This window comes from Macaca nemestrina, chromosome X, assembly GCF_043159975.1.
Source record: "Macaca nemestrina isolate mMacNem1 chromosome X, mMacNem.hap1, whole genome shotgun sequence".
NCBI lineage: Eukaryota > Metazoa > Chordata > Mammalia > Primates > Cercopithecidae > Macaca > Macaca nemestrina.
Window position 1 is genome coordinate 2559321 of NC_092145.1, and position 8105 is coordinate 2567425.

Consider the following 8105-nt stretch of genomic DNA (forward strand, 5'->3'; position numbering starts at 1 on the left):
CCTCCCCCAGAGCCACCGGAGGAAGCGCCCAATTCTGGCCTCCAGAACTGGGAGAGTCAATTCCTATTGGCTGAAGCCACACGGTTTGTGGTCATTTGCCTCGGCAGCCCAGGCCACTCCGACACGAGGGAATGGGCTGAGTCCAGAGTCTTCCTGGGCTGTGGAGGCGGGCAGCAGGGGGATCTTTGCACCCACATTGTCCAGTAACCTGGTGGGGACTGGGGCAACCTTGGGAAGGCAGCTCCTGTTGTCCTTGGCTCATTTCCAGAAAGCGTGAGTGGCCAACCTCCATGGAGGCTGGGGAGTGTGTGCCTTGGGGAGGGGAAGGGGGCCCTTGGAAGTGCACCCCACTTCCATTGCAAGAGAAAGGGGCATGTACACTGGGCTGCGGGTCCCACACAAGCCTAGAAATGGGGGAGCAGGGGCCGCCGTGTGCACCATTGCCTGCACTGCGTGTGCGGACACATTGGTGGTGGAGGCGGCACTGCGGTCAGCTGAAGAGCACGACGCCTAGAGCAAGTGAAGGGGGCCTTGACAAGTCCGTGATCCTGTTGGGAGATCAATCTCCCTTCCAGCATGTTTTCAGTTTTTTACTGTAAAGAATTGCAAACACACGCCCAGCCTACAGAGGATGACAGGGCACACTGGCCCCGCTGGCGGTCCTCACATGGCCCTCTCTCCTCCTCTCCCCTCCCCTTATTGTGGCTCTGAGGCCTGGGGCCTCCTGAGAGAGGTATGTCCATCCCTGCTTTAGGTAGGGGCAGGACCTCCCGGGCAGCAAACCTGGATTCAGCACCTGGGGAGGAAGAGTTGGGGTCTGGAAGTGGGGAGATCTCCTCTCCTCCCTGGGTTCCCACCACCCCAGCCCTCTCCCAGTCTGGCTGGCCTGGCTGCTCCCCAGCTCTGGTCTCCTGTTCTCCCCTCGTCCCACACTGGCCCAGGACAGGCAGTTGAGGTAGCCGGGGCACAGGAGAGTGGGCGCTTTCCCACAGCTGTGGTGCTGCCCACTGTGCTATGGGCCCCCGCCAGGCCACAGGCAGCCCCCTCCTGGGGGCAAGTTGGCAGCAGGTCTCCCAAGCCACAGAAGGTGCCCAGGGGCCCAGCAGGGAGGCCCAGGGTGAAGCCAAGCTGTCTGTGGGAAGTGAGCGAGCAAGTGGGGGAAGGCCAGACCAAAGGGGACTGTAAGTCACCTTCACAGCAGGGCAGGGGTCAGGGCGGCACCTCTCCCAGGGGTCAGCTGGGCTGTGGCTGACTGCTCTGCTGGCGTGCCCTTGGAGGGAGGTGGTCTTAGGCTGCATGCAGAGCCTTGGGAATATGCTGCCAGCCTCAGATATCCATTGAGGGTGATAGCGACTGTGAGCTCCTGTAGGGACAGGATGTGTGTCTGGACTGGATGAACTGTTTTTGTGCAACTCCTGCCCCCGCCCCCTGCCAGAAAAGTGCTGTAGATGGGGTGTAGCTAGTGAGTGGAGGAGGGGATGTCCAGGCTGCAGTCCCAGGAGACAGTGGCTCTGGGGAAAGCAGGGGATGGAATGCACGCGGCAATGCCTCAGGTCACGCAGGCTGCTCCTTGACCCTGCAGAAGGGTTGGAGTACTGCGTGGCTCATGGCGTGGAGAATGCCTTGTGTCATATGGGGCAGTTTGTCCAACCCTGGGACCCTTGAGGCTTCATGGGACCCTCAGGGTGAGGCGGGTAGGGGCAAAAGTGTCAGGCCTGGGTGCCAGGAGGGAGCAATGCCCAGGCCTCAGAGCAGGCCATCTTGGCCTTCAGAAGCCTGAGGGCCTGCAGCTTAGCTGGGCACATGCCCCAGGAGGTGGCCGTCCACTGCTGGTGTGGCAGCTTCTCCCATGGCTGCAGCTGTGGCTCCAGTCCCTGAATGTCCCAGAGGGGAGCCACCACTGGCCCTCTGCTGACCCTCTTTAGTGTGGCCACTACCATTCTCACTGTCCCTCCCAGGACGGCCTCCCTCTCCCTTCACTGACACTCCCAGTCTGATCATAACCGTTTCTCAACTATCCCTCCCAGTGTGGCTACAGCTATCCTTATCGTGCCCCCTCTAGTGGCTTCACTGTCCTGAGCTGTCACCCAGGCCCCAGCCTCTTTTCAACCTCAAGTCTTGGCTCTGGCTTCAGGCTGCTGCCTGTGTGCTAGAGAATGTTTGTCAGTGTCCGCTGGGATCACATACTTCCTTGTTCCTGCTCAAGGAAAGAGAGGCCCCTCCTCTGTGGATAAAATCTAAAACCTTCCCTTTGGTCTGACTGGGCCATTTGGGCCATGGACTGCTCGGATCACTAACAGTTGCCCCAGGAACACATATGCAGCTGCATTTGAACCAATCAGGGCCACCTGTTGATTTGGGGATGGGAGTCACCATGCCCTGAGCCATGTGGCTAGTGATGAGGGAGGGACGGAGGCTGGAACAAAAAGGGGGTTCTAGCTGGCATGGTGGTTCATGCCTGTAATCTCATCACTTTGGGAGGCTGAGGCAGGAGGACTGTTTGAGACCAGGAATTTGAGACCAGCCTGGGCAACATGGTGAGACCCCATCTCTATAAAACATAAGACAATTTTAGCTGGGCACAGTGGCATGCACCTGTAGTCCAAGCTACTTGGGAAGCTGAAGTGGGAGAATTGCGGGAACCCAGGAGTTTGAGGCTGCAGTGAGCTATTATGGCCCCACTGCACTCCAGCCTGGGCGGCAGAGTGAGACCCCGACTCTACAACAAGCGGGAGTCCACTGAGGAAAAAAGAGGGGGAATGGCTGCTGGGAGGGCAGCCAGCAGCGTCTAGTCTCCAGACATTCCTTCAGGTGATAGGGACCAAAGCCAGGAGGGTCACCAAAGGTAAGGAGCTGAAGAGTCACCCAGCCTTGCCAAGACATCCTGGCATAGGAGGAGGCTTAGCCATCTACTGGCCTGGAGGCTGAGCTGGAGCGTGACTGTGCCTGGCCTCTTGGCTGGCCTCCCCAGCCTCAGTGCCTGGCATGCCCCCACCTGGATGCACCTGCTTTTTTGGTATTTGCACTTGGATGCGCCAATGCACACATCCAAAACTGAGCTTGTGATCTCGTGCCAGGGCTAGTGCTCTTACCAAGTCCCCAGCTGCGGTGAGTGGAACACGCCCATGTCAAAGGCTAGAAGGTGGGGATACATCCCTTGCCCACCCTCCACTTCCCGTCATTCATGGTGTCTGGTTAGTTCTCTGCATGGTTTAGATCTGTTAAATGGACCCTCTATATCTGCTCCATGACACTGCCCTTGCTGTCATCTAGGCTAGTCATCTCTCACAGGACAACTCCAGCCACCCTTTGCTAGTCTTACTGTATCCACTCGGCTCCCCACATAATTTCTCCACAAAGAAACCAGAGATAACTCTGTAAAATGCAATGAGCTTGTGTCACTCACACAAATACATGTCTGTGCATGCATGTGCAGCACTGGCTTCACATCTGTCAGTGAGTTCTCAGCTTTTTCAGGATGAAGATGAAACCCCTCCGAGGTCCATGAGGCCTGCACCGTCTGGCCTCCGCAGCATCGGTGCGTGGCATCCCCATCCCTGCAGTCACACCAACCTTTCAGCCCAGTACTCTCCATGCCCCTTCCAGCTCCAGGACCTTTGCACATGCAATTCTCTCACCTGATGGGGAGCTTCCCTCCCAAAAGAGGAGTGAAAAATGTCTGGGCTTTCCCAGCTTCCCTTGTAGCTATGGCATGGGCACCTAACCCAGGCTCTACCAATCAGATGCACCCGCTACCCACTGAGTGTGAGGCCCAAGGTACGCCTGTGGTATACCCTCTAGCTGGTTTCCCCTGGGCTTCCATCAGCCAGTCTGTTCCTGTTGTGTGCAACTAAGAACCCTGAGGGACTAGCTCTCCATTGATGCTGTCAGATCTCCCGCTGCTTTAAATGCTCCCCTCCCCAGGCTCAGGATGCCACTGGCCCTTGGTTTGCTTCTCAGAACTTGAGCAGCTCTCTGCAGAGTCCTTTTTTGACTCTTGTTACTTCATCTTTCCTCTAAGATTGGTGTCTGCTCATGGTTGTGAATATTTAGAGGCTTCATATTACTTGTGGGATTGATGATCCACCCGACAATGCCTCCCTGGGTGACTTTTGGTGCCATTTACTAAGACAATGCTGCTCAGAAGAGTAGGCTTGGAGGAAATCTCACCGTGACGCTGTAGACTGCTGGGCATTAAGGGGATATTAGAGTCTTAGTTATCTATCGTTACATAACAAATTACTCCCGATGGCTTAGCTGAGGGGTTCTGGCTTAGGGTCACTCACGAGGCGACAGTGAAACTGTCATCCAGGACAGCAGCCTCTGAGACTTAACTGGGGCTGAGGGATCCACTTCCAGGCTTACTCACGTGGCTACGTGGCAAGTAGCTCAGTTCCTCAGCACGTGGGCCTCTCCGCAGGGCTGCTCATAGCAGGGCTTCCTGCAAAACAGTGATCTATTTTGGGGGATGAGGGAGAGAGAGCGAGTGAGAGAGGCAGGGGGATCTATGTGTGTGTGGGGAGACAGAGTGAGGGGTGGGGAAAAGGAGAGGGAGGGAGGAAAGCGGGGGAGGAAAGGAGAAAGGGGAAACAAGTGCAAGAAGGTGAAGAGAGAGCACCCAAGACACACGCTGCCTTCTCTGAAAAGCCATGCTTGCCAGTTACAGCCCACGGATTCTGCTGAACTCTATTTGTTACTAAGTCTAGACTCCACTCAAGGGGAGAGGGATCCAGCTACACCTCTTGAAAGGGGAGTATCACAGAGTTTGTGGACGTATTCTTCAAATCCTCTTTTTAGTCACCTATGATAACTGCATCAGGTCCCATGAATGAGAGGATGGGTTGGACAGGCAACAACACTTGAAGGAAAGTGGGGGGTAGAGTCTCAGTTATCTGTCACTACATAACAAATTACTCCTGGTGGCTTAGCTGGGAGGTTCTGGCTTAGGGTCACTCACAAGGCGACAGTGAAACTGTCATCCAGGACATCTTGTTAAAACTTGCCGTAGTGTTGGCCCCAGGGATCTTGTTAAAACTTAAGTCAGTTTCTGCCTTCAGCAATGGTGGAGTCACTCCTATCAGATCAACCCTCCCACAGATGACACCTATGAAACCAGGGTGAAATACTAACAACAAAACCTTCTGATGGCATGAGGGACTAAGCAGTAGAGGCAGAAACCATAGGGGGTTAACACCTGGAAGAAGGGACCGGCACTAGGTGAGTTTCTTGCATGTGAGCATGGGCCACAGAGGACGCCGTGCTGGGTGACCAAAACTCAGAGACCCAGAGAGCAGGCTTTGGGGTGGCCACGGGAGAGGGAAAGCAGGAGGGGTATCACCTGGGAGCAGAGAAGCACCATGTGGAGGAGCCCTGTGTTTGGCCTGTACACTCTGCCCAAATCTCTGGCTGACCCCAGAGCTATTAATACACGAGGCAGAGTCTGAGAAAAGAACTGAGCAGAGGTTTCGGCTGATGCCCAATACTGTGGAAACGGAGTCTGGAGATTGCAGTTGGTACCCAATACAGGGGAGACTTAGTGTGAGTTTAGCTAGGTTAGTTGTCTACTAAGACAACAAATCATTGCCACCACCACCACCACCACCACCACAACAACAGCAGCAACAATAACAAACAATGATCTGTCTTTGGAGAAATATAATAGAAGCCAAGAAGCCAAAGCTACTAGAACTCATTATGGACAGTGTCCAGGATATAATGCTAGATTACTAAAAGAAACAAGAATTGTCCTGATACTCAAGGAAAAAAGCATTCAAGAGAATCCAACCCCTGAGGTGACCCCAGTAATTCACAATATTAAAAAAAAATATTCTTAAGGAGATAAAGCACACTTCTGCCTGTAATCCCAGCACTTTGGAAGGCTGAGGTGGGTGGTTTGCTTGAGCCTAGGAGTTTGAGGCCAGCCTGGGCAACATGGTGAAACTCTGTCTCTACAAAACATACAAAAAATGTAGCTGGGCATTGTGACATGCACCTGTAGTCCCAGCTACCTGAGAGGCTGAGGTAGGAGGATTGTTTGAGCCTGGGAGGTGGAGGTTGCAGTGAGCCATAATCACACAATTGCACGCCAGCCTGGGCAACAGAGTGATGCTGTGTAAAAAAATAAAATAAAATAAAAAAAAGCATGCTCCTAACACTTTATTTATTTATTTATTTATTTATTTATTTATTTATTTATCTATTTTGAGGCAGAGTTTTGCTCTGTTACCCAGGCTGGAGTGCAGTGGTATGATCATGGCTCACTGCAACCTCCACCTCTCAGGCTCAAGCAATCCTCCCATCTCAGCCTCCCAGGTAGCTGGGATTACAGGCATGTGCCACCACACCCAGCCAATTTTTGTATTTTTTGTAGAGATGGAGTTTCTCCATGCTGCCCAGGCTGGTCTCAAACTCTTGACCTCAAGCGATCTGCCCCCTTCAGCCTCCCAAAACGCTGGGATTACAGGTGTGAGCCACCATGCCCAGCCACCTAACAATTTTTTTAAAACCCATCTCACTGCTCACTGATTATGATTTTTTTAAATAGGACATTTCAGAAGATAAACAGAAACTATAGATGTTCCTTGACTTACTGTGGTTAAGTCCTGACAAACCAGCAGTAAGTCAAAATATGGTAATTTGAAAATGCATTTAATAGCCCAATAAACCCAGGTGCTCCTTGACTTAGGATGGGGTGATGTCCCAGTAAAGCCAGTGTAAAGTTGAAAAATCATAAGTCAAACCATCATAAATCAAGGACTGTGTAAGCTGTAAGTGTAAGTAAAGAACTAAGTGTGAGTTCTAAACTGAAAAACAACATCGGAAGTAAAATCTCCATTGGATGATCTTAATAACATTGTAGATGACAGGTGAGTTGCAAACTTACAGATATATAGAAATAATCCTTTCTGAAAAACCAAGAGGAAAAAAAAAGTTTTCAAAAAATGAAAAGGGCACCTCAGTGAGCTGTGGGACAATATATAGAGGTCTAATGAATGTGTATATGGCCTCCTAGGAGAGAAGGGAGAGAATGGGGAAGAAAAACTACTTGAAGAAATAATGACTGAAATTTCCAAAATTTGGAGATAGACATAATTTACAGATTCAAGGAGCTCAGTGAATTCCAAGGAGGATAAATACAAAGAAAAAACACATGTAGACACATTGCAGTCAAAGTACTGAAAACAAAGAGTAATGAGTGAATTGTGAAAACAGTAAAATGCAACTCGAAAAAGAAGAGAACATTCACAAGTTCTACCAAATTCTCATTAGAAGTAATGGAAACCAGGAGAAAATGGAACAGGATCTTTAAAGTGGTGAGAGAAAAAACAAACAAACAAACAATCCTTTCAACTCAGAACTCTGTATCTATATCCAGGGAAAATACTCCTCAAGAATGAAGGTGAAATAAGGATGCTTTGAGACACATGAAAGCTAAGAGAATTCATCAACAGACTTGCATTAAAATAAATGCTACAGAAAGTCTTTTGATCTTAAGGAAAAGAGGGAAATCTCGATCTTTGGTTAGAAATGAATAACAAATTATGTAGGTAAATATTAAGGAATATTTATTTTATCTTTATAAGTTCTTTATGATACACATGATGGTTTAAGATAAAATTATAAATAATGTATTGTAGGGTTTATAACGTGTAGATATCACATATATGACAACTATAGCATAAAGGATGGGGTGCAGGGGGGAGTAATCTATATAACGAAAATGGTCTTAACTTTAGGTGATGTGGTACAATGTAAACTGTAAGTAGAGAGTGAAAAGTAAAGGATATATACAGGAATCCCTAGAGCAACCACTGGAAAACAATGCAAAATGTTATTGCTGAAAAGGTAAAATAAAAGGTAATAATGATACAAGGATTGATTAATCAGGAACACATCGAATTCATACATATGTTTGCACCCAATAACAGAGCTTCAGAGCTTCAAAATATATAAAACAAAAGTTGACAGAATAAAGAGAGAATGGCATCTTCACAACTATAATTGGAGATTTTAATACTCCTGCCCCAGTCATTGTTACTACTAGAAAAGGGATCAATAAAAACATAGGGCCTGTCATCCCAGCACTTTGGGAGGCCGAGGTGGGC